General features: G+C 35.1%; 1 protein-coding gene across 1 annotated transcript in view; it reads left to right on the top strand.

The window, feature by feature from the left end:
* Positions 1-25,603, top strand: part of LOC120469129 (carbohydrate sulfotransferase 8) — a 45,115-nt gene that overhangs the window by 13,314 nt on the left and 6,198 nt on the right. The gene's annotated exons all lie outside the window — the stretch shown is intronic.

The raw sequence follows: 25,603 nt of genomic DNA, 5'->3' as shown, positions 1-25,603 counted from the left end.
ACTTTGCTTATTTTTTAAGTGTTACATAAACAGGAAATGTGACAGGTACTATCTACACAATATTCATAGACCTAAATATCTTGGAAACAGTAGCCAATCAATTGTTTTAATTGATGCATCTTTTAATTCAGCACATCAAAATGCATAATAAATAACACATTTAATGTTTGATTAACAAAGTTTGGGAGAAGCATGTTCTGATAATTAACCTAATTAACATGCGAGAAGCAGAACACACAGAATCATAACACACAGCCAACATTTGTATCTACAACAACAGACAAAGGAACAGACAGAGGAGTTTCATCAACATTTCATTTATTCATAAAACTAATATCCTTTCATTTAGACGACAATGGCGTTTTGGTGGCCAGAAACGGGTTTTAAAGTGTAAGTTTTCGAAAACACCCTTTATCATTTCTGTGTAAACTACAAAAAAAATTTTTTTTCTAAGCCTTTGTGTTCAAAGGTTTAGAAGAGACCATTATTCTAATATTGGGATTACAGTGATTGTTTCTGGTGAAAGGCCGACTAATTAAATCCAATAGCGCTATTCGATTAGAGGTAAATGTCTCACGAGTGTTCCATCTTTTCTCAAGGCAATGGGATTTTTAATTAAATTACATTTTATCTTATGTATTAAGTCGTTATTCTAAAGGTTTTTCAGTGATATCTACGCATCATTAAATCTACGTGAATGTTTGACTATTCCTTTTAACTCTAATGAAAATAAAGTCAAAGTGTTAGAATAATCAAATATAACAATTTATTATGTCAGGTAAATGTATTGTTACAATTTCATAATCAATTGAAAGATAATTAATGCAAACCATCAAATGTTCTAGAACAAAAGGGAAAATCCTTTACTCGACATTATCAAATACATGAATGCTGAGTCTCGGCGACTTAGCATTCACAGGCGGATCTGATACAGAAAAGGACGTGATCTTGTTGCATTTCATTATATAGCCAGACCTCATTTCATATGTAAACATGGGTTTACAATGGAAATTTACTGTGTTCACCCCCCAGACTTACTGGGGGTAGATGTTGACCATTTGTGAACAGTGGGGGGATTTGCTTTTTTGGGAGTTGGACCATGCCTAGAGACCACATTCCTTTGTGTGCCAGTTATGCCTAAACTCTTAAAAATCGTATTACCTTTTGTTTTACTTATTTGGAAATAAGACGCTTGTATCATTCGCAGTGAGACATTTAAAAAAATACTGAACACATGTATAAAACTGTATGATAGTTGTTCAAATTAAAACCATATATATTCTTATGGGTGATCTCTTCATGAGTGGGGGGTGTGGGGAAGAAGTGTGTGTGTGTGAGATGTTCAAATGTTAATTTGCAGCACAGTCCTTCATCTCGTTGACCAGTGGTCAGGACTCGGGTCTATCCCTTCAACCAGTTTGTCCAGTCTTACACTGGCTTTGTGAATATGAAATTTACTCCGAAAGTAATGATACACTATTATCAAGATTAACATCCTTAGAATTTAAATCGGACAAAAAAATATTATAAATTATGTCATTTGTGTCTAGGGATGTGCGTTCGGCTCTAGTGCACCGTACTAAAAGAATGTGTATAGATAGATGGATGGATGGATGGATGGATGGATGGATGGATGGATAGAGAGATAGATCTACATCAGAACAAACCTGCATACATTTTTTTTTTTACAGTACCAGTAAATATTTATTGAATTTTGCAGCTCCTGTAAAACAACCAGAGGACTCTTCTGGCAAGGTGATGTCCCAGCATACAGTACAGTTGCCCTCTCCTAGAGCTAACGCTGTGTTTGATTACTGGCATTTTTCGGTTTATTTGAAGTGCTAGCATGCGGTGAAGTGGGCTTTAAAACTCACTGTGTCTTCCCTGCAGAGCCATCAAAGCAGCTAATATTGTCTGTTTCCATCTCGCGACACGGGAAATTGTTAGCTGAACACATAAGCTCATGAGGACGATATTGTACTGATTGTGAGATACGCAGGGGAGATATTGCTTTGTTATCTCTCAGAAATGTGGGTCAATGAAAAAACTCTACAGAAAGTCTTAAAGGAAATTTGCCTGTCGCCCTCACTGCTGTTTGTTGATGCAGTATTTAACATGTCATGTTAAATCAATTTGTTTTACTGAGAAATGTTTTTACACACATTTATGGCTAGCCATGCATTTTTGTTTACTGTGGTAACTCCCTCAGAGACATTGTCGAGTTCAGTTTTAATAGAAATCATTTTAATACAAATAATACACACTTTTACAGTAACCTTTTCATGCAAGTTGTCATTCCTGTCAGATCACAGAGACATAATTTAGTGGCTTCCTCAGTAATTGAACATTTACATGAGCCTAGAGCTTAAATGCTTGACAAGACACAAACAATAGATATGTGCTTCTCTAAATGCATTACATTTGAGACCGATGTTTAAAAAAAAAAAAAAAAAGTAGGGCTCTTTGGCGCATTAGAATCTAATTAGGGAATGACTAACCTGAGATGATTGAATCTTGCGTTACTATTGACTGAGGGATTGTGTAAGCAGTCATTGATGGGGGAAGCTAAATAACAGTTCAATAGTGCCCTGAAAAGGGAGTCTATTCAGTTTCATCTCTCCTGTGCTGATTGATCTGTCTCTCCATACCCTCTGATCCAACCCGCCCAGTCAATGACAGATGTCTCTGTGGACCCTGAATCATTGGCAGGGAAGCTGCGGTTCAAACTAAGTTTTGGCTCAGAGGTATTTCAAACTGTTGAGGGCTTGTGGGGTATTTCAGTTTCAGAAAATAAGAAAATAGTTTTGTTTTTAAATATTGCTACTAAACTTTGCTGCATTCATTAAATAAATATTAAAGGGTTAATATTAAATATTTAAGGGTTTAGAGGATACTTGGCAAAAAAATAAAAAATCTAAAATTTCCTAAATTAAATTATTCACCAAAGCCAAATACATATTTAAATATTAAGTTAGTATTATCTTTTTTTATGTGAGATTATAAGAGAAACATTTTGAATTTAGTTCAAAAGTATTTATGTACATCTTTCCCGCCCCAGAAAACCATTCAAAAGTGTCTTTTTATTTCTTACAGTTAAAATACATTTTGTAATTATTGTATTTCTCAAATAGTCAGTAGACTTCCTGGACTACAGTTTGAAAATTCCTAGTTCATGCAATCTGTCTTCAGTTTAAAGGGTCAGTTCTCACCAAAAAATGACATTTCTATTATGAACTACTCCCCTTCATGTCGTCCCAAACCTGTAATACCTTCATTCATCTTCAGATCAAGATATTTTTGATGAAATCTGAGAGCTTTCTGACCCCTCTTAGACCGCAACGTTATTACCTCTTTCAAGGGCCAGAAAGCTAGAAAAGACATCGCTGAAATAGTCCAGACTACTACAGTGGTGTAGTCATGTCTTTAATGTTATGAAGTGAGAAGAATACGTTTCGTGGCAAAAAAAACAACAAAAATAACGACTTCAACGCTGTCTCAGTATTGGCCGGCTCCTTTGTGCTCACGTAAACAGCATCAGAGACTGACACAAAAGGGAAGAAATTGTTAAATAAAGTCTTTTATTTATTTATTTATTTATTTTTTGCACAGAGTTTTGGGTGAACTAACCCTTTAATTTAAATTTAACTTTAGTCAAAACTAGACTTTTGACCCCATTAGTCCTTTCTGGACCTTTAGATGCCATTTAGATGAGCATATTTCGTCATTGACGACCATTCAAAAGAGGACTGAGAGGGCTCTAGTCTGTGACTATAATAACTGTATGACTCTCCAGTTCTGTATACTAATATTTCAGAAGTTACAGTCAATGGTTATTTATCATTTTTGCTTTAATACATCAGCAATGATACGTTCCACAGTACTTTCCGCAATGAGTCTTGGTGATAAACTTGTGGGGATTTTTGTATGAATGTGGGCCAACAGCAATCAAAAGAAATATGACGAGCCCTAGAGAGGCTATGTTCATTAAGACTGATTCCTTGTGCATGAAAGAGAATGAATCACATAAGAATTCAGCCTTAACTATCCAATTGCAGCTGTGGATGTTTCCACAATTGTCTAATTTGATGTTTTCCTAAAAATGTGCAATTATTGCAATAACTTTGCTGATATGTTTAACAAGGCGAAGAGAAATTAAAATACAAAAGTGTTTTCTTACATTGACAGGAACATGGTGGAAGTAAACTGAGATTTCCCAAACCCAGACATTTAATGCTGTGTTTAAAAAAAGTAAAGTCTAGACCTTTTAGCCCTTTTTACAATTATCTCAGTGTTGGACATTCCATTAGGATGTAATTAGTACAGTGATACTGATGGAAAGAGCCTAAGTAAGAGTTCTCAGCTGCCAAAAAAAGGATGTGATCAGTCACAGGTCAGTCAATTGTATTGCTTTCAGACGGTCTATTGCAGTCAATGGGATTATAAAGAACTACATCATAGCACATGCATTTCCTACCATCCCCCTGTCTAATTTGATTGCCATTGAGCTCACTTTGCACACCACTTAAACAAGATCAATAGTCGTTTACAGCCCTGCTAGATTTACAAGACAATTTGGAGCAATTATTCAAGTCAATTTTAACCCCACCTCTGCAGAACATTAACAAACTCGACACTTTCCATTTAGGATATCATTATTGTCAATAATTTGATGAGTGCTTAACCCCTCTGACCCATCAGCGACTGCCTGAAGTGAATCATAAGCGAATATTTTTAAAAACAATTCACAGCAGTCTAGCAGTAGAAGTGTGTTGTACTGTGGATTGCATATAGATAAGAATACCATTTTGTTGTATAAGTTTGAGGTTTTTTTTTTTTTTTTTAAGAAATAATTACATTTTACCATATGTCAGTTTAAAATCTCTTGATGTTCCTGTGTTTATATGCTTGATACAAAAAAAGAATAAAAAGTAATTACTTTTATTAAACAAGGGTGCATTAGATGGATAAAAAGAGAGAGTAAACATTAATGCCATAATGTACATTTCAAATAAATGCTGTTCTTTGGAACTTCCTATTCATCAAATAATCCTGAAAAAAATGTTATCATGATTTCCTCAAATATATTAAGCAGCACAACATTTTTCAACATTGATAATAATAAGAATTGTGCCAAAGTTTATATAAATATACTGTACAAATATGTAAGTATGTATATAACAAGTAAATAACTAGCAATAACAAGCATTATTGCTTGTTAACTTGTTCTTGTATATATGCATTGTTTGATTGCCTTATGTAGTTCCAAACCTTTATCTTAAATTTTACCTTTATCTTTGTTTGCTCTTTGAAACACAAAAGGAGACGTAATCTGTATTCAAGTCCTCCTACTTATACATTTGGAAAAAATTACGACAGGATGTGGATTTAAGTTATTGACACTTGCTAAATTCACATAGTTTCTGATTCTTTAATTGATATGTCTCAGAAGGTCTGGATTGAAGAGTTTTTTACTGAAAAATTATATTGTGGTGACATTCCTTTCATAACATTCATTCCATCCATTCATAACATGGAAATATCTAAGCCAAAGTATAACGTCATACAGGAGGGTTAGCAAATTTTTGGGTGAACTTTTCCTTTCAGCCAAGACGAAACTGTCAGACATATCATGTGACATGAGAGCATTTTCCTATTTTCTACTTCAGATGTGTGAGGCTGTAGATTACATTTTTTTCCCAGAGGTTCAAAACTCAGAGAGGTGAGAGGTGTGTGAAAATCTCCAGCATTCGGGATCAACACGCAAACATGTCTCTGCATGGGAAGTCTTGCCGGAGTGTCTTAGTTTAATTAAAGTTCACGCAGAGTGGACCACTCCGCAGTGTAGATTTAGAGGAGCCCGCAGCCTGAGAATATGAATACATACTTGCTTTAGGCTCCTATGGTGCTCTGAACTGTCTGTCAGGTCTCCCCATGGCTCACATTCTCAAAACATTAGATTATGTCTAGATAAACCTGATTAAGAGATTCGAAATCCAATTATATGTGTGCATTCATAAAATAATCATGGGAAAAATTGATACCAGTCCAAAATAAACACTTGCCAAGCTCCCAAATGTGAGTAAAAAATAAATAAATAAATGAAAAAATTAGATAACTTTTTCTCGAATCGTAAGACTTTCTCATTAGTGGGAAATTCTGTGATTTAGGCAATAACCTGTGCTGTTCTTCACTAATATGTAAGAAAGATGTCATTTTTTTTTTTAAATAAATAAATATTTCTTTAGAATTTTTTTATATTTCTTTATTTTTAAATTGCTATGTCTAAGTGTCATAATATATAATTTATATTTAAAAAATAATTAAATACTAGAGCTACAAATCCTGTTGTCAAAAGGACAAAATATATTACATATCATTTTTTAATATTACATTAGATTTTCATATTGAACCCATATGAAATGGTTCATATACTATTTGAAATTATGTGATATTACAGTTATAAATCTAATATACAGTATATCGCTTAACAGGTCATTTTAAATTCCCTCACAGTTGCCACAGATGTGGATTTTAAGGGACAAATAGTCCAAAGCCAAACTACCTTGTCTCCAAACAAAATAATTTTGTTTAATTTCACAAACTGCAGACAAACAATACTTTCAGTGGCTCAGAAGGTGAAGCACCATTTTACAAGCAGATCTGAAATGTGTTGGGCTGTTTTTATTTATTTTCAACAAAATACCTGCAATCTCAAGACATCATAAAAACAACTCAATTCATCTCTCCTACATTCGCATGTCCTTCTAACCTCGAGTAAAGACAATGAGGAAAAAAAGAGAAAAAAGAAAGACTGTTAATGGTTGTGTGAAGCGTTCTATCAAACCCACTCAAAACAGTGGGCATGGAGGTCGTCACATTTGAAAGATGTTTTCAGTGTAGAAGATACGCAGCTCATTAACATTCAATCATACTGCTCGTTACGTTTGTTTAGGCATATGACACAAAGGTCAATTAGTATCACATTTATTGTGAAATTATGGTTCTTGCCGGTTGGTAATTTGTAAAAGTGTACATACTGTGCATGTTGGCCATTTTTACGTGACGCCTATATATAACAATGTAAGCGGGGGGGTGATGTTCTATTCATATAGCACTGAATTAATGGAGGTGAATTACCAGGAGGCTTTGATTAAGGCCATATGCTTTTACCCAGCCCCATTCTTCATGCATAAATTGCAGTGTTAAATCAAATGGGTTCAATACACTACTTCATGCGGCAAAAAATGCAATTTCAATGTGTTTATTAATAGAAATCCTGATATTCGACCCCCTCCAATGGCCCTGTGAGAGTGCCGTGCTGTGTAGGTGCAGCGGTTTGTGGTTGGTATTTATAGATGAAAGACGACAGAGAGACTCTCGCGCGATATGACTTGTGGTATCTGAACTCAAGGCTATTGCATTCCTTTGAGAGGGGGCAAAACTTTCTCTGCCATTATTTGATCTCTGTTCAAACACACAGTTGCTGCTGTGCAGTCGCACCCTGTGCAGGGCTCTCTGAAAGCAGAGTCTTGACACAATTAGGCCACTGGCTGCTGTCCATACAGCAGGTGTTTCCTTAATTAAGATGAGAAATGAGGGAGTACACACCATACGCATGTCATTATCCGGCTTTATGACAGTGGAGTAATAATGTTGGAAATTCAGCTTGCCATCACAGGAATACATTAAAAAATAAATAAATTGTAATAATATTTCATAATATTACTTTTACTATATTTTTAATCAAATAAAAGTAGCCCTTGTGGGAGACTTCTGCACATCCCCACACATTCCTATAAATAAATCAATAAACGAAGTTGTTAATTTATGTCTTATATTTTAGGCTTAATATTGCAAATTAAAGGGGTAGTTCACCCAAAAATGAAAATTCTGTCAGTATTTACTCACCGTCATGTTGTTCAACCCCGTAAGACCTTCGTTCATCTTCGGAACACAAATTAAGATATTTTTGATGAAATCTCAGAGCTGGATCACTCCTGCATACTAGTCCATAGGCTTCTTGAGGGATTGAAACTTGCCGGCCACGAAAAGTTATTAAAGATATCGTTAAAATACTCCAAGTGAAAACAGTGGCTCAATCTTAAGTTTATCAAATGATGAACACTTTTCAACTATTCATTTCCTTCTCTCTGGGCCTCAAGTCAGGTTACTAGATTAACAGCGTATGACCTCCTGTTGTTGTACGTCACACGCATCACACACATGACCAGCGTCGGCCAATAGTGAGCTCACTAGAGAAGGAAGTGAATAGTTGAAATAAAGTCATTATTTTTTTCTTTTTTTTGCGCACAAAAAGTGTTTTCGTCGCTTGATAAAGTAAAGATTGTGCCACTGAAGTCACTTGGAGTATTTTAACGATGTCTTTAATAACTTTTCGAGGCCAGCAAGTTTCAATCCCTCAAGAAGCCTATGGACTAGTATGGAGGAGTGATCCAGCTTTCAGATTTCATCAAAAATATCTTAATTTGTGTTCCGAAGATGAACGAAGGTCTTACGGGGTTGGAACAACATGAGGGTGAGTAAATACTGACATAATTTAAATTTTTGGGTGAACTAACCCTTTAATTTGTCTGTTTTTGCTTAGTCAACTAAAATAATTCCAAACAAAACCACTGTCGTTCCGCATCGCAACACATTAGTGATGTGTCCTTATTGAACATAGCAGCATTTTTTCAAAGTTATTGGGAAAACTATTCAATGACTCACTCACAAAACGTGTATCAAATATTCAAATAAACAAATCGTTCAAATTAACGATTTAATATCACTCATAAAGACAGTCATTTGTTTTGTTCCTGGATGAATCAACATTTTTGAATGAATCAATTGAGCTAATATTTAATTTACTCACTCATAAGTCACTTGTTTCTTTTCTAAATGAATAACCATTTTTGAACGAGATGTAAGTAACTGCAGAAAGAATTAGTGGAAAATCCCCACCATTAGTCCAGAGACTAGTGTGAAATGAAAAAGTGTTAAATTAATTACTACCATTAAAATGACTGTTTTTGTGATTTTAATCAAATAAGAATATAAATGCTTGTGGGTATTTATCACATTAAAGACATGCTTTTGACAGAAATGACTATCTGGCAGTGTAATTTTGAGCTGAGAGCTTCTGCATTATGATTTTGCCTAAATTAACTCGCGGCGATCCTCCCAGGCCTGAAATCTGCTGATGCTGTAAAAGTGCACCTCGGGCATGTTGGATGAAGCATTTATTCATAGTAGGAGAAGCTTCAGGCTTCTATATTAGAGACTAGCTGCAACGCATGTAAATATCAATGTCAGGGAATGAACAAAACACCTGTGTTGACAGTATCTCCTCTTGCTATAACTTTCCCACAAGCTTCACCGGACAAAATAACAGTCTCTCCGAGGCTTTGATTAAATCAAACCTCCAGGCATGAAGCAATAGGGTTGTCTAGCATAAGCTGATTATGTGTTCATCTAAAATGCACCATCAAAACAACAGGTTATTTCAAGTCATGCCAAAATGAACACAAAGACATTATTCGGAATGAATGAGCTACATATTTTAAAGGAATCTTTCATCACAAAAATTTAAATGTATTCACTCTCATGTCGTTCCAAACTGTTATGACTTTCTTTCTTCAGTAGAACACACAAGGATGTATTTGCCAGTCCTTTTTTCCCCTATTCAATTACAATGAACATGGACCAAAAGCTTTCAAGCTTCAAACAGAACGCACCGTGAAAGTTTCATGAAATGACTCTGTCCGTACAGGAGATTTGTGTGAGAAACACACTGAAATGTAACTTTTTCTCACACGGAGCTATCATTTTTATTTCTGAGTAAAGAAATCCTTTAGTAAAAGTTCACTCGTACGGTTGAGCGGGTTAACAGGGTCAGCGAGATGATAATGGACAGGAGGAAGCCAGCTCAGGTGTAAGTCTTTTATCTTGAGGATTGTGCATCATCAGAACTGAAAGCATCGCTCAACACGTACAGTAGTTCAGGCAGAGTTCAGGGGCACGGGCGTTTTTCTCCCAGTGATGGCCTCGGTGTGAACTGAAATTGGCTCTTTGATCTTTGAATTCAGCAGAAGGCAGCACAAGTAGGATCAAACATGTATTTATTTTGTTGAACATATGTTTCAAGGTTTTTATACTTTTATGGACATTTTTATGAACATGCTGTCATATACACGAACAGATTTGTGGCGCTGTTGTGCAAATTTGAGGTATTTCAGTGCAAAAACCTGCGCCTTATTGACTAAATACTTGCAACTCAGTTCGACCAGATGCTATTTGTGCTTAAAACAGTTTTAAATGAAGTCATTGTCAGGAGGCTATGTTTACATTAATCCGGATACTTTTGAAAACCTGTCCACACTAGCAAAGGAGTAGTTTTTTAAAAGAACTTTTGCAGATAATTTACTTACCCCCATGTCATCCAAGATGTCCATGTCTTTCTTTCTTCAGTCGAAAAGAAATGAAGGTTTTTAATGAATACATTCCAGGATTTTCTCCATATAATGGACTTCAATGGGAACCAAACGGTTCAAGGTCCAAATGAGAGTTTCAGTGCAGCTTCAAAGGGCTTTAAACGACACCAGACGATGAATAAGAGTCTTATCAAGGACCCTTCGATTCATGACTCGCAAAAAGATTTGTTCATTTTGATGAACGAGTTCGAACAGGAGAGTCATGAACCCTCATCACAGAACAGAGCAAGGCGAGCATTTGTCCTTATAAAACTTAAACTTTTTTATTTATTTTTTAAATGAGCGATCGTTTCACTAGACAAGACCCTTATTCATCATCTTGAATCATTTAAAGCCCTTTGAACAGTTTGCAGTTTGCACTGAAACTCTCATTTGGACCTTGAACCATTTGGTTCCCAATGAAGTCCATTATATGGAGAAAATCTTGGAATGTTTTCATCAAAAAACTTAATTTCTTTTCGACTGAAGAAAGAAAGACATGGGCATCTTGGATGACATGGGGGTGAATAAACTATCAGCAAAAGTTTTTTTTAACATCTGAAAATGCTTAAATCCCCATACTGCGCATGCGTAAAACATAATAAACGTTCACAGGATGATGCCGAGAGAGCAGATGTAATAAAGTTCTCTCTCTATTCTTCTGGCACAATCTTTTTTTTATCAAAATATCCCACTACTAAGTGTTGTGTAAAAATCGCATCTAAAACGCAATTGTCATCATGTTTTACCGCAGGACATACATTTTACAAATTTATCCACTTGGGAGAGTTTTCAAAAAGCTGTCTTTAGTGACAAAAACGCTGTCTAAATGTGGAAGAAAGGCCAAAACGGAGAGAAAAAGATGAGTTTTCAAACGAAAACGTATAGTGTGGACAAGGTCTCATTCTTCTCAGCACAAACACATCCATATATTATTATTAGAACAAACTCCAAACTCTAATTATAAACACTAAGTCTATTCTTATCTTGTTCAAAAACATTCAAATGATATGTAAATGTGATAACACCAATAAATTGTTTTTTTTTATAGTAAATAGGTATCTTATTGCTGAAAAGAAAGACAATTCTACTTTCTTTAGTGAATCTGTGCTAAAACAACACAGACAACATGCAATAATGAGCAAAATTGGTAAAGATTCGCCTGTAAGTGCTGTCAATGTACGATCTTTGGCTTTTTGTCACCGACAACTCTAAATGTGTGAAATCCTGTCATATTGTCCCCTACCGTTAATTAATTTGTTGCATGCAGACCCGCTTAAGACTCAGCAGCCAGAAATAAATGTCAGCTAAATGTCATATTTTAAATTACTGTGGATAAATGGATCCAGCAGAAGAGTGTTGCAGTCAATGATTTCACTAATTAAATTGAAGAAGGAAAAAAGACATGGATGCTCTCATTTGATGGCAAACACGTGACCATCACATATCCCCCCCCCCCCCCCCACATCATTATCATGTTTTCGGACTCCTTTGAGATCTTTCAAATAAGATGCTATGCTTTCAAATATTCAGGACAATTTGGTGTCATTTCTCACTGACTAATGGTAGTTACTCTGATTAGTTGAAAGCAGCATCCCCTCGCTTCACTTGTCTTGTCTTCGCTAAATGCAGGGAAAGTATTCTGAGAAGAAAGCAAAGGACTTTGTCATGTTTTTTTTTTTGAAGATGCCTCTGTCTTTTCCACTCTTAAAACTCTTAAAGTAGCTTTGAAAGGTCATCATTTATTTATTTTTAATGCTGATTCATTAGAGCTATAAAGCAATGGCTTAGGAGAATTTTATTGTAGACTAGAATTTCAGTTCAGATGCTGTAGAAAGACTCTTAATGTGATATACATCAACCTTTTAATCTATAATTATGTCATTTTATAGATGATAATCATGTCATTTTATTTTTATGTTAGATATGCATTGCAGTAATTAATTAAGCAGTCTCAAAAAGATGAGTCCCCTTGTCTCCGTAAAAAGTACCGAGTGCTGTACTTTATTATCACGTTGTTCAGTAAAAAATATCGAATTATCCTCAAAACAAAAGCATATACTTGTAAACTTGTACTTTTGTGTAATATTGCCTGTCTAGGCTTGTTTTCAAAGTTTTGGGTTAGTAAGTTTTTTAAAGATATTAATACTTTTATTCAGGAAGAATACTGTACATTAAATTGACCAAAAGTGACAGTAAAGACATAATTCTACAAAAGATTTTTATTTGAAATAAATGCTGTTCATTTGAACCCAGTATTCACAGAAGAATCCTGAGAAAGTATCATTGTTTCGACAAAAATATTAAGCAGCTCAACCGTTTTCCACTTTGATAATTTAGTTTCTTGAGCAGCAAATCAGCATATTAGAATTATTTCTGAAGGATCATGTGACACTGAAGTACTGATGCTGAAAATTCAGCTTTGCATCACAGGAATAAATGACTCTTTAAAATATAATATAATAGAAGGCAATTCTTTTAAATTGTGTTAATGTTTCACAATATTACTTTTTTGTTTTTTGTTTAAATATTTTTGTTTTTTTATTGTAAATATTATATTTAATTTTATATTATAATTTATATATATATAATATATTATAATTTATATATAATTTATATATATATAATTTAAATAATATATATATATATATATATATAATATAGTATAATAAATATAATAATATAATTTATAATATTATATAAATATTATATAAATAAATATAAATATTCTGTATTTTTGTTTAAATAAATTTAAAAATAAGGTTAAAGCTAAGGAAACCTTTATTAAACAGGCTGCTGTATTGCAGGTGTAGAGTTTCATACAGTGTATGTGTTATCACTTTGTATCTGTCTCTGCTCGTCCATCTGCATTGGTGCGTATATTCGTGTGTTTGTGTGTGTCTCTGCACGTCTGACTCTGTCCCCAATGTTCATCTCCCTTCGAGAAGTTTGTGCACTGAAGCTGTTTACAGATTCCTAGCAGACGGTGGTGTGATGTACAGCAATGAGGCGTCGCCTGGTAAAATTGATAAATGGATATGGGTGGGTGACCATAATGGCAACAGTAAGAAATTGGATACTTGGCATTTCCAGATTTAATTTACTGTAGGCCCAGTGTTAGAGTGGTATGCCACAACACACTTTCTCATGACAAGCACCTAATTATTTTCACCCATCCAAGTGTAGACCCTGTTTCAACCATGGCTCGGAAAACAGCTGGCCAACATTGAAGCTTGAGATTGCTGGGATAGATGAATATCAGCTGCTTTATTTAGACGAGAACACATAATTACACTTTTTATGTAACTGCCCATATGATGTAAATGTTCTGTCAGTCTAAATGATATACCTTTTATTTTTAAATGAGTTTTTTTTTTGTTCCTTCTAAAATTACTTTGGGATTTCATTAAATATGTAATAATGTGATGTAACAATGGTGTTCTTTACTTGTGCTGCTATTATATGCATGATTCGTCCTTTCGGTCCCCTTGAGTCCAGCGGATGTGCTCAGCCTTCCTCCATCCTCTTTTCTCTCTATCCCTTTACTGGGAATTCATTGTCGCTTGTTCCCCTTGGGATGTCTAATCCTTGTGTGGGCAGCATGTGCTCAGAATTTCAGCAGATCTGCTCAAGGCCTCTGGGTAACAGAAGCGACAGTCAGAGGTCAAGCCATTTCTGAAATCTGTGGCCTCCCCATTTCATTTCCAATCATAGTGACCAGTGTGTCAGTTCACCAAAGTCAGGTTCAGATGACTTCATCCGATATTACGTGACAAGTTAACATCCACTTTAAAAACCATTCACAATTCACACTTCTGATGATGCAGAAAATAATAATCACATAACTTCATTATAAAGATAATCGGCTGCTGAATGGGGTTGAATGAATGACAAGTCTTACTTTTTAAATTTAAGAAAATCTCTTGAGTTGGTGCTAAACAACTGAATAATTTAAAACTTGGATAACATTAAATAATTACTGAATAAATGTGAAGATCATTGTGTATTATATAGTGTGCCTACTGCCGAAAAAGTATCTGCCCCGTCTGAATTTCTGAAATGGTCTCAATTATGCAAGAGGTGTGAATAGGGTACTGCACCAGTGTGTTATAACTTTCTTTAAAAAATGAATGAAGGAGTGTCATTGTTGTGGCTTTTGTTCATGACGCATCACTTTAATTTATTTATAGTTTTTGTCTGAAGGTCTGACAACATTCAGTGTAAAAATTGGCAAAAATACAGAAAATCAGATATAACTGTATCATTTTGAAACCTAGGCCTATATGCCTACTGTTCACAACATTTAGTGTAACTTGTATTAAACTATGCATATATGTGTTGTAAAATAACTAGGATCATTGATGGCCCTGACGCCGTGTCCTAAGCGAGCATGATGCGATAAGATTCCAATAATTTGTCTGTCCATAAGACGCAACGCGACTACAAGATGCGTCAAAATCAATCAAAACCCACAGCCAATCAGAACAGCGTGTGGGCGGGCGGGCGTGTTTTATGAGACTGATGTCTGATTTATGAAGAGTGTGTCAGTGAAGACAACAGTAGGCAGATCATTAGTGTTAGATTACGACTTGATCTCTCTCATTTTTCTGTAACACTCATGATGTTTGACAACCATGCAGCGCCTCTCTTACTGTCTGAAATATTTCATATATTTTAATATATCCGAAGATGCAGTTTATTCCAAATTATTACAGTTCCATGATTTATTTTTGTGTTCCCAGAATTGGCTCAGTGATGATCAGATAGATAGATCACTGGACTGTTTTGCCACAGAAATCAAAATACAATTGTTTTTATCAAAGTACAGCTTGCTTTTTTGGCCTCGATCAGCCCATACCGCTGCACATTTTGATGTTTAGGCAGACATATTTTCAGTACAGAACATATCACGAGAGCTTCTAAATGATAAAGATACATGAATTGTTTGCTAAAACCAAATGATATATGAGCGGTCAGCAGTTGCTGGCCGTGTAGTCAGCAAAGTTCTGCTTAAATGCACAGATTGAATTACGCCCCACTGAATATGTTTGTTACAGCTGAAATAAAGGCGTAATTTATGGCATAAAGATTTCATTCTGTTGCATTTCTTCCCAGTGACTATTCTTTTTGTGTGTGTCATAATCTAATACCCCATTTGCATCAGTCTGGTAAGGTTTTAATTAACTGTAAAAGCTGGAAATGAAAGAGCACCCGATAAGCACCCAATTTGGACTGGCCTTACACTGAACCAGGTTGTGATGCTGATTCAGGCCTCTATAAATAAGGGGAAAAAGGCAAACGTAAAAAGAATAACATTAGGGCTGTCAGTTGATTAAAAATGAAATGCTGATTAGTTAGTAAAATTGAAAGCATATGTTAAAATTTGCTGAATAAAGACCCCAAGACCCCAGATGGAGATATTTTCAGACATTACATTAAAAAAGAAATTGTAAAAATCATAAATATAACAAAATATATTGTTTGTTTAATTTAGATATTTTTGACATTTTGCAATGTATAATTTTTAATTTGTACTCTTTCTTAATTATCTCAAATTAAATATTTAAAGGCTAAATGTAGAATTCAGAAAACAGTGTTATTAGCGACACCGGTGGCCATTAAGTGAACTGCAGCCAGCAACTTTCTGCTCATGCACGCACTCTTACACCCGTAACGTACCAAAAACACGATTCAAGGTCCCGATATACTCACAGCCAAGTTATTTGTTATGAAAGTTATAAAAAAGTACAGTACACGATGACTCTTTCGAGATTATCCTGAACATTGTAAGCATTCGTTTTATGTGTCGTTGAACGGAAAAGAGACTCTCAGGAGCATGCGTAACCGTCATATCCTTTGGATTTTCCGCCCAAAATGACATAGGCTTAGACAACCTGTGAAGTCATGGAGGTTTCCCAAAAAAGTTGTGTTCAAAGAAAAGTAACAGATATTGTTGTTTGTTTTTCAGACAACTGTGTTTGACAGGAGATTCCTCATGTCTGCATTATTTAGGTCTTATGTTTTGGGAAACCAGGAACTTTAAACCCTTGATATTCAGCATGATTCACAGCATACATTCTCTGCAGACCTGCGACACAATCATCCTTGTGTCTCTGCATGCAGCAATATCCTGTGCAATATCATTACAAGAGAGCGAGAGAGAGGGAAGTTGCTTAAAATTTCATTTTACTGGTATGACATTTTTGTTGGAAGGCAAAGGTTTTTGCCTTTAAAATAGAATACCTTTGCTGTGCAGCAGCCCAGATTTCACTGTTTCCTTACAAAGCGCCTCAAGGTCAGAGGAAACAAGACCCTTTCTGAGCCTTAGAAATGTTCAATCCTTCCACCCTGGGAAAGAGTAGTCTTCAGACTCGTCTTATTTGTGGCGAAATGTGGATTTCAATCATGGAATAATCCATTTTCATTACTTATTAAAATTGATCCATGCAAAGAAAAGGTGGTGTGGATATGTCATCCTCTGGGAGCAATCGTAGCTCTCAAGCCTCATAAAATCTAAATCTAGGGCTTAAATGTGGAGGTGTATTGGATTTTAAAGGATGCAGATGAAAAAGTAATCATTGTTCAGTTGCTTTGATGAATCAAATAATGTGGGAGAACCATTAAATAAATCATCATCCTTCATCCCATTCAAAAAAAATATTTTGCTGCTGGCTCAATTTAACAAAAATAAAAACAAACAAATGAATCCAACAAATTAATAGTTAATTCAGTTTACTTAGTCCACTTAAGGTCCCAACAGAAACGTAAGTAAACTTTAAATTTATAGTTAGCGCAATTAAACTAATAAAACTATAATATATTATACTGAATATATATATATTTTTTTTTTTTTGCTGAAGCCTAAATTCTACATTTGTGTTGTTTGGTGTATTCCTTATTTTGTTTTGTAAGGGTGAATTTGTTTTGCAGATGTATCTTGGTCTGGGTCATATGGAAGCTTGTTTCCGCCACTGAATAAAAAAAACTAAAAAACTAATTGCGACTTTTTATTTGCGAGATAAGTCAGAATTGTGAGAAATAAAGTCGCAATTGTGAGAAAAAAAGACTTTTTATCTCGCAATTCTGACTTTATAAGAATCTTTTCTCAGAATTGTGAAATATAAACTCACAATTGCAAGTTATCATGCCAATTGTAAGGGGGAAAAAATGTTTTCACACTCATACAATATACATACTGTATACAATTCTGAATACAACACGCAATTTTGACTTTATATCAATTAATTCTGACTTTATATCTCGCAATTGTGAGAAAAAAAAGTCGCAATTACCTTTTTGATTTTTCATTCTGTGGCGGAAACAAGCTTCCATAGGGTCATGGTCTGGATGTCTTGTAGGTTTGGACTCCAGCAGAATTAATGTTCTGTTTCAGTGTGCTGACTGGCTCCTCCTTTGTGTGACTCCACTGTGAATTATACATGCTGTATGTGTTCTGGATGCAGATAATAAAAAAGAAAGTCGCCAAGAGAATGTATACAATAGAAAAGCAGTTTTATATCTTGTCTCATTATTGTAACCAAAATAAAAAATTGGGCATTTATTTTATAGGAGAAGTGATAAGTGGAAGGATATGGTCTATAACCCTACAGCTGTTTGTAAACAGATTTGAGTGTAAATAATGGACAGCCTGGTTAATAAAATATTTCCATGAGCGAGTTTCTCACCATAGTCAACCTATGGGAAGAAACAAAAGGCCAAAAAGTCAGGTCATGATGAGAAGGGCTGAAGGGGAAGAAACAGTGTTTCTCAATAAGTTAAATCATAAAACAGGTTTTTTTGTCATATTTTTGAGGTTTCCAGAATGTTTTGGATCTGGTCTTATTTATTTTTTTATCTGACTTCCCTGCTCCAATGATGCTCTCAACCTGATCATATCATAGAAGTGGTGCATATGACTTGTGTGCTGTATTTCAAGTCTTCTGAAGAATGTGATAGATGTGATAGCTTAGTGTGAGGAACAGACCAAACATTTATGCAATAATATTCAGTGTGATTAAACATAATTTGAATGAATTATTCAAAAAGAGTTGATTTAGTTAAATTGATATTGTTATTCCTTACATTTTTAAGTTTATGACTGTGAGGCAAAGCATCAAAAATACTCCAGTCTTCAGTGTCACATGATCCTTCAGAAATCATTCTAATATGTTGATTTGCTGCTCAAGAAACATTTTTTTATTATCAATGTTGAAAACAGTTCAACATTGTAAGTACGCCAGTTTCCACGCAGAGGTTGTAAACTATCAAAAACAAACTTGACGGGAGAATTTGCGCACCTTTAAGCAAACTTATTCTGGAGACAAAAGGAATTGGCGAAATGGTGAGTTGGAGTTAAATGTCTTTTTGGCCACTTTTAGACCGAAAATCTAAAGAAAATTATAGCCTATAGGCTACAGAAAGATAATAGCCTACAAATATAATTTCACTCACCAAGCCTATCACTTGAAGCCAATATCCATCCAGAAATATATATTTGTGCGGATGCGATGCTTTTGAACACTTTCCCTCTGGCATGCTGTGTTTTAATGTTTTAACTAGAGATAATTGCTAATCATGATAATAGCAGATTGTCTGAAAAAATAGTTGCATGCTAATAATGCACAACCATGTCTATCTGTTTCCATTAAAAATATAAATTAATTAAAAATACTATTTGGCCAGTGGAAAAGATTGACAAAATCTTTATCTGAAATGTTTTTTACACATTTGATTTATTCATTCAAAAACAAGGCAAGGATATGGCTACTAAAATAATAATAATAATTTATTGTGACACGGCACATCTGTATTTCATATTTTCCTAACGTCTTGTATCTTAACAGGTTATCGCGTGGATGAATAATCAAATGCAAATGATATGCAGATAAGGATATGCATATTTAAACGCATTGTAAGCTCCATATATGGTTATTTTGGGGAGGACACGCATGTGCGCATGGGGATTTATACAGTGAATTCTGTTTTATAAATCTGAATATTTTTTGGCATAAGCCATTTTTGGCTTTCGGGCACACGTACACTTTTAGTAAGGATCCTACGCACGGTTATATAAATGAGACCCCTGAACTTTTGAAAGGTACTTTATATGTATCAAATTGAGAGTTTGTATTAAGAAATCTAATGCTTGAAGTGGGCTGAAAGTCGGTACCAATGTCATGAAAACTCTCAGCGCTCAGGTCTGGGGGGTGCAAGTTGGTTAAGAAGTCGGTAGCTGACAGCACGAGGTGAAGGAAGGTGGGATATGAATGTTAATCAAGCTAATGAAGTTCTGGAGAGAGCGCAGGCTCATGCAGAGAGAGGAGAGAGAGCCAGATATCACACACACACCGCAGCTAACAACAGACGGATGTGCCACCATGGGGCCCGCTGGTACACAACAGGAGTAAACAAGTAAACAGCTTACAATAAATGAGTCTCTTAACACATTTCCAAAATGTCTGGGTTAGTCAAGGACAACCGCATTGATGAAAAGAGTCCGTATATTGAAAAAGTAGGCTATTTGTAAATAAACATGCAAGTGTTTGTGTCGCCATGGGACTATAATTGGATGTTGAGTCTGCGACGTGTTCATCAGACGGCAGAAGGACACTTGACTGAAAATGGGACGGATTTGAGCGGGAAATGGCCAGACACAAATTGCAAACTACATTCTTAACAACCATATCCATCAGGTCATCCATCCTTATAGCCATCTAACCGTTCCTCTGTCCGATCAATCACGAAATCTATCACCCCATCACTCACTAAATCCTTCCATCTTGCTGCGATTTGCTCATTTTCCCTCCCTCTCACACAGTTCATTCATTCGTCCCCCTTCTTGACGGTGGCAGCCAGAGGTGTTTACTCTTCCTGTGACTGTCAGGTATAAATATTGATGTGTGGACAGCCCGTATAGATGTCACAGTCCTTTAAGAGAGAGAATTAGAAAGAGAGAGACATTGTTGTGATCCTTTATGCACCTTAAAGTTCAATAAACGATAAACGATCAACTTTAAATGTCCGTTCCAGACACTCGCCTGAAGATTTCTCAGACAGAAATCCACTACATTTTAGATTAACACTTTGAACTTCATCTTGGAAGTATTAAATAACTTTCATAAAATTTGGGGTCAGCAAAATTATTTGTTTAGAAAAAATGAATACTTTTATTCAGCACGGACGCTTTAATTAGATCAGTAGTTGACAGTAAATGCTTTTACAAATAATTCAGATTTTGTTTTTGTTGACATTTTTCTAAAAAATATTAAGCCGCTCAACTGTTCTCAACATTGATAATAATAAGAAATGTTAAAGCAGCACTATGTAACTTTTTCAACCTTTATAATATTTTTCCAAAACCCTTGTGATGGTACATCGACTTACAATAGGTTGAATGACAGGTCTGCCATACCCTGACGGTGTCTCTATCGCTTTTACTGGCACTCTGCAACTTCGGGTTTCGGGTAGGAACCCGAGCACAAAAAAACCCTACAAAATTTGACTGCTTTACGGCATACATCACTTCCCCCACTTCCTAAAATTCTAACGTGCGAGCCCAACAAGCTTTTTTTTAACCTCTGAATGTTGTCATGGCTGAAGCAGCATTTTTTGTAATCAAACAATTTGATTCGAACACACAATTTTTGGTCGGGGACTATTTAAAAATAAAGTCTGGTATAGAGAGCATAACTTGTATTTAATTAGTTTTTTTTTTTTTTATTTTTTATTTTACATTTCTGTATTATTATTTATTTATTTTTTATTCCTTACTATGTTCAGCACTTTGGACAGCTCTGCTATGTTTAAATGTGCTTTATAAATAAAATGTACTTACTTTAACCTTCAACATAAAGGTGATACATTTATATATATATATATATATTACTAACTTTTAAATTCATATTCCTGCAGCCAGGCATCAAATACTTCCAAAGCAAGGTGAAATTCTAAAGCTGTTTGAAAGAAACACACATACAGTATACACATTTATACGCCCACTGTCTGTCTGGCAAATAAAAAATCTCAATTTTTTCATTCATACCTGATAGGCCGTTGAAACTGAGCATCCCATATGCCCTCAAATTGAGTTTATATTTCAAATGAATTTAGCTCATCACTAATGCACCAATTGACTTATTTACTATCATTTATGGAAATAGACTAAGTCTTCCTGATTTAGTTGTTGCTTGAATCTAATATGATTAGACAGGCATAGAAATAAGTTTTTCTCAGTGCATTCAGTCTAATGAAGAGGACTAATATCAGGAAACCATTATTATAGTCAGTCACGACATCTCACACAGTGTGCGAATAAAGATGTTGACAGCTGCGTATTTTACCACCAAATTTAGCCTCATTAGTGGTCTCGGTGGTTGGACACATGATACCTCGATGCCTTCCAAATGCTGTTGCTAGAAACTATGTTATGTAATGATACAATATCAGTAATGATGACATTTTATTGGGTTTTATTTTGTGGACTTTTTAGTTATAGATACAAACTATTCAAGTGTAAACCTTGCTTCTCTGTTTCTGTCAAATCAGTAGGATCTCATCGTGCCGGAGACTGTCGCCGTGTTTATGACATATTGATTTGATTTTGTGGAAAGCTGCACCGCGGTAAACAAAGAGCTCCTGCATTAGATGTGACAGGCACTCTGCCTGCTTTTGCTCTTCTCTGCATCTTCAGACGTCTGTTATATAACTTTATATGTAACTGCACTCAAGCATTAGTGAACAAGTATCTTAATCCATATCAATAGCGTGTGGCATAAAATAACCCAACAAGAGGGTATATTATTTCATATGATGGTCATCTTCTGTTAGTGTTGGGAAATGTTGCCTTTAAAAGTAATGTTATATTATTGCACTTCTCCTATAAGAGTAACGTTACATTTTGTGAAACTTGCCGTGTTTTGCACAGTTGTTATTTTTAAATAAAAAGTAGTTTTCATTAATTGAATTGAGATGCAAGGTGAAATAAGTTATAAACTGAACAACCATATAAGTTGAAGTACTAAAATGAATTTTAAAAAAATCTGAAATCAAAATTAAGCTAAATAGAAATATTAAAAACAATTGAACTGTGTGGACGTCCTCAGTCAGCTAAACCCCTCAAAGATCAACAAGCACATCTTTTTTGCTTCTAACCTTACTGTGAAGTTTTATAATGTTTACGTTATGATTTTGGTTCTCATACCGGTTGTTGATACGCTAGCACACGCTGCTAATAAATACAACGTTATACTCGTGTAGTCCGTTTGCTTTGCAATAACGATTATACAAGTGAGAATAGATAGAGCTTTGCATGAACAGTGATGCTCCCTGATATTGTTAGTCCCAGCCTCCGTCTCGATTAGTAGGATATGCGGTGGTTCATTTTTTGACTGTGACCGGTAACATTATGCTTTTGCCTCTATTTTGGATGCCTTGTTGTTTCTTCCGCGTCACATGTATGTCTTGTCTTGAATATAGCCTTCGAACGCATATTACAGCCCCTTTTGCCTACTTCTATCGGACACTTTATTCGCTGCTTTATAAAAGTTTGATAACATTTCAGCAGGAAGAGCTTGTCACAGGCACAGCATAAGCCATGTTGATACCAAACCAGAACCCAGATGAAGTTTGACGGACATAGCAACAGTAAATAAGGGGGGCGGGGCTTAGCCAAAGGTGAATTACTTCCAAAAAGTCTGTTTATGGAAGCAAGTTTATATTACAAGGAATGTGTTATAATGCCCCTTTCAGCTTCTTTTATTAAAATGTAACTTTAGGGTACTAGAGCATTCTAGAAGATCAGATGGTGGTGGGACCAGTGAGAGTCCCTTGCTCCATGTTCCTGCTCTCTTCCCGGGATTTGAGTTATTCATAAGCTGTGAAGTCATAGGGAGCGAGGCTGTCTGCAGTGCTCCATTACTGCCAGCTCCTACCGTGCAGCAGCGTCGCTCTTCTGCTTCACCTCATGTCGTTTAGGTTGGCCATCTCTGATCTAATAGAACTGAGTGATCTGCCGGTGCAGGCAGGAGGGAGACGCACAGCAAAGACATTAGCTGTTTACAGGGATCGTCTGTTATCTTTCACACAATCCCTCCTGCCTTCTCCTTTCCTCCCTGTCTCACCTCCTCCCACTCAAGTGAGAGATCTCGCAGACCCATAGAGCGTGAGAGAATTGCACGCAGTCGGGTCAACGCACAAGGCTGTGCATCCGTGTGAGGGCTTACTCTCTTTTCATCTTATCTTGTCATTCTGTGCTGCTTGATATTCATTTTTAGAACTTTACAATAGAACTTTAACACCTCCAAATTGTAGCAAGTTCAGTTCTAGTATTATATTTAAGTCCAGTAATTTGGCATATAGACTCCCTATATGGCAAATTTGGTCTTTTTTTTACAGCAAGAATGCTCAGTGTTTCCTACACAAAACAATGTCCTATTTGCAAACAAATGACTGTTTATGAACCTATTATTTCTGTAATGAGTCATTCCTTAATACGGCTTAATTATAACTGAACTTGCTACAATTTGGAGGTGTTAAAGTTCTATTGTAAAATTCTAAAAATGAATATCAAGCAGCACAGAATGAAAAGATCAGATGAAAAGAGAGTAAGCGCTCGTTAAATCTTAGTTAAATAAGATCAACAGAAATTCAAAATATCTTTTAAATAATTCCATATAAATAAGACTTTGCAAAAAAAAAAAAAAAAAAACAGTCATTGGGGATTATTTATTCAATTTACTTTTTAAATAAAAATATTAACATAAATGAGAAAAAATAATACATCTAATGTCTCATTATTTCCATTTTTATGAACCAGCCAGGAAATGGTTTAATTTTCAGAATATTTGAATATAGTGAAACATTATTCAACCTTTTGTAATAGTGTTTTTAATATCATCATTTGTAATGGTAATTGCTCACTATCACTTACTATTATTATAACTTTCCCCGGACCCCGACCTACATAATTATGGTTCATTTAATAATTCATGACTAAATTAAATAATTTACATGGGTTTATACATGGTTGATTCACCATATAAACTGTGATAATATTTTGTTTATCTCGTAGAGTGGAAAATTTACTTTGACGAGCATTAAATAAAACTGCAAAAATAGAAAAACATCCATGCAAAAATATCCATGTCTGCAATCTCAATTACAGACATGGATGGGCCCTTCCTTTTATTAATGGATTATTTTTGTGTCACAAATTAAGCACAATATACAGTATGTGTTGATCCTTATCCTGGTATACATTCACAGCACACAGCATTGCGGCCAGAGTAAGTGAAATAATACATTATGACACAAGTTGTGCAGGATAAAACAGGCTCACCAGGATGTTGTGAATTTATGAATAAAAGAAAACCATGAATATTTTGCAGATTCTCTTTGAAATTCATACCGTCGCTCATCTATGGGAAATTACAACCTTTACAGTGTCCTCATGACAAAATACATTTCAAATCAGATTACATGTATAATGTGCAGTGCAATGAATGAACTCTATTGTTTTCCAGAACTTTGTGAAGAAAAATATGACTTTATTTATTTGTAATCATTCTAAACACTAAACAGACTTTATTAATATTTGTTAACATTGTTATACTTTTTTATAAATCAGTCAAAAACTAAAGAGGCAGAATTTTAAATAAGAAAAAAGTCAGGATTTTATCCATCAGGAATTGATCAATTTTTAAATTGTGTTGTAAATAGTCAATAAACAGACTATTGTGACTAACGATACAGAAAAATCACTCGCTGTTCATTCAGGCTGTGGAGAACTCAATAAAGGTTCTGAATGATTCATCTTAGTGAGTCTGATTCAAGTGAATATTTTTGACTGACTCATTATGTTCATACGAGTAATTTGATATAAAATTAAGTATAGTGTCATGAACAAAAAAAGTTTTGTAACGTTTTTCTATGTAAACGTGCTAGACGGACAGTACATTTTGAATAAAAGATTACAAGGACAATTATTCTTTGGATTAATATGCACCATTGAATCGTTCACAGTAAGACAGAAAGCAAATACAGTCAGTTTTGATTTAAAGTATTACAGTACAGTAAAACCGTCTCTGGCCTGTAAATAACCTGCTGTAGCTCTCAAACCCGAGTCAGGTCACCGCCTG

Source organism: Pimephales promelas, chromosome 25 (assembly GCF_988280905.1).
Source record: "Pimephales promelas chromosome 25, fPimPro1.hap1.1, whole genome shotgun sequence".
Taxonomy (NCBI): domain Eukaryota; kingdom Metazoa; phylum Chordata; class Actinopteri; order Cypriniformes; family Leuciscidae; genus Pimephales; species Pimephales promelas.
Note: the sequence above shows the minus strand (reverse complement) of the source record. Positions and strands in the feature narration are given on the sequence as shown.